Source organism: Entamoeba invadens, assembly GCF_000330505.1.
Source record: "Entamoeba invadens IP1 unplaced genomic scaffold scaff_1105074724789, whole genome shotgun sequence".
In the NCBI taxonomy this organism is placed as follows: Eukaryota; Evosea; order Mastigamoebida; family Endamoebidae; genus Entamoeba; species Entamoeba invadens.
In genome coordinates, this window is record NW_004191596.1 from 64887 (window position 1) to 67767 (window position 2881).

Consider the following 2881-nt stretch of genomic DNA (forward strand, 5'->3'; position numbering starts at 1 on the left):
TTTTGTTGTAACATTAAAGAATCTATTTCACATTTTAACACACTTCATTGTTCCTTATTCTGTCATTATTGGTGCAACAAACTCTTGACAATCAGTCGAATTTGTAAACTATTTGCATCTCTTGCACGTTTTCTAAGCACTTTCTTTCTTATAAATTTCTGAACAACTGTCTTTAACACACTTTTTGGTGGATTCAATAATCAAAGCATCGTCTTTGCAAACAATGCACTTGGTTACTTCATTACATGTATTGTAAATCTCAACACAAACAATACACACATTTTCATTTGCAAAATACGCTTCTGGACATTCTTTTTGCAAATTTTGTCTGGTTGAAATTTTCATTTGTTCACATGATACATGCAGTGTTGATTTGCAGTTTCCACAGACAACAATTGTATTTCATGCAAAACACGTTCCTTCATTGACCAAATTGAATCTGTCAATACAAGACAAAAACTTTGAGTACGTCTCACCCATAAAACAATTGCTACCAGATTTTGCACTTCTAACAAGATGTTGTTGTTGACTTTTTGTAGTAACCAAAAGACATCTGGTGTTTGTAACATATTTCCAATGTTTTTAAACAAATAAGAGTTTGTTGTCTAAAAGATGCATTTATTCCCATCAGTGTAATTGTGGCATTCCGCTAAGTCTTCTTAAATTTGAATGAAGTAGTGGTTGAATTGTTGTTAAAATAACCATCATCATGTCAGAACACCCTTAAAGAACTTCATTCAAAAACCACTTTCCTAAAAATGTAAGCATTTATTGAAGTAACAAACTTCAAAATTAGAATAAACAACCGGACAAACAGCCGTTTGATATTCACAATAATATTTTTTGAACAGCAGTTGGTCTACTGAACATTCATTTTAGTTCACGCCTTTAGTGGTGTAAAGTCGTTGTTAATTTCTTCCACCTTTAGTTCAATAGCTCTGACATTAACTGATTTAATAAGTGTATTAAACTGACTTAAATATGTAAACGTTTTTTCCTTTGTTTATTTTTCAAATTATATTTTACTGAAATTTGAAAGTTCAATTCAAAATATAAATATAATAGTGTGTTTCCCAATGTTTTGCATTAAAATAGACCAAATTTAATTAAGTGCTGTCGACTTTTGAATTCCAGTTTATTGTTTTGTGTTTGTTCGATTTTCGTACTTTTTTTTCTTTTTATTTTATATTTTTTATATTAATTATTATAAAATACTATTATTATTTAGTAAAACGTTTTAAAAGTTATATTTTTATTTGGAGTACTTATATTATCAAAGATAAGGATATAATGAATGAAATTTTGTATTACTAAAGGAAACAACGAATGTGCCTTACTTCATAAAACTCTTATTTTATTGACTTTTCTAATAAAGTAATAATATTTTTAAATATTTATTTCTGTTTTTCCCGTTTTTACCAAATAACAGTTTTTTTCAATTGTATCAATTCAATTTTTTCCTTTAATTATTAATGGAAAAAAACAATTTTGTGTTAAAATCAAAGTTTTCAAATTATCTACTGAAATTTTTAAATCAAAAGTCATGTTTAATTTTTTAAACTGATTTACATTAATTACAATCACAAAACAGAAGTTGATTGTTGTTAATGAAATTGTATTTTACTTTTGAATTGTTTGGTATTCAAGTCGATATTGAGTGGATGCACTATGTGTTCAAATGGATATTGTCTATTTAGGTGGTGGATAATGTTAAAACAAAACCTATTGCAATTATACAATTATCACAGTGAACAACTACAAACAATGTAAAGAATGTTGAATATACATTGACACAAAACGTGTTAATCTGTCCACTCCTCATCGCCAAAATGTCTACTCATTTATTTCAAATGTTCAATTTGTGAAGAAAAAAGGATGAAAACATAAACTAATAGCAATGAAAAACCACACAATTTAAATTCATCAATTGTTTTCAATTCGAAACACAAATCTAATTGTAAATGTATATTGATTGTAGTACTTTAGTGAAGACTGTGTATCACAAAGAAAAGAACATAAACTGGGTGTGAACAGTGCGACAATGGGTATTATCCAAGTGGTACTGAATGTTTACAATGTGACAGAAAGGGCTAAAGCTGATATGGAAATGTTGTGTTACAAACGATGTTGAGTATAATTTTGACACAACAGATGATGTTTTAATTTATGTTAATAAACTTGCTGGGAAATGCAAACTGTTTCAACCCACAGTAGTAGTGGTGTTGACTGAATTTCATTTTAAGCAATCAATACAAATTGCTTGAAATATGAATGATAGTTTTTGACTTGTGTTAAACCTCTTCAAATTGGGTAACATATAATGTCAAAAGTCGCTCTGATGAAGATTTGGAATTTTCAACAAAAGAAGATAAGAAGTGTTTAATTTACACTCCACTTGACAATTACAAGACGTTTTCAGAGTATGAATGTGCTGAGTGTTATGATGTGTATTTTCAAAATAATTATTACAAATGCACAAATTGTGGTTATTTATACGACTTGTAAATAAATAAAAAAACTTGTTTATTATATATAAATCAATATGTTTGAATATATCAAACTTTTAAATGTGTCAAATGAGATAAACTCACAAATTGTTCGTCATACAATTCAAAAAAACAGAAATGCAATGAATGCACTGCAAGCAACAAAGTTAAACAAATGGTGATGGGTGTGTTCACAAGACAATTGTATAGTACCAAATATACTATTAATCATCTTTGCGTTTTTAATAGTAATTGTATTTATTATCACAATAAGTGGTATTCTCAAATCTTTTTGATGTTTGAATCAAAATCGTTGAATCACTATATAACAAACATATCGATATTTGTTATATCGATTATTTTACTAACAATAGTATTAAATTCGATGAACTTGT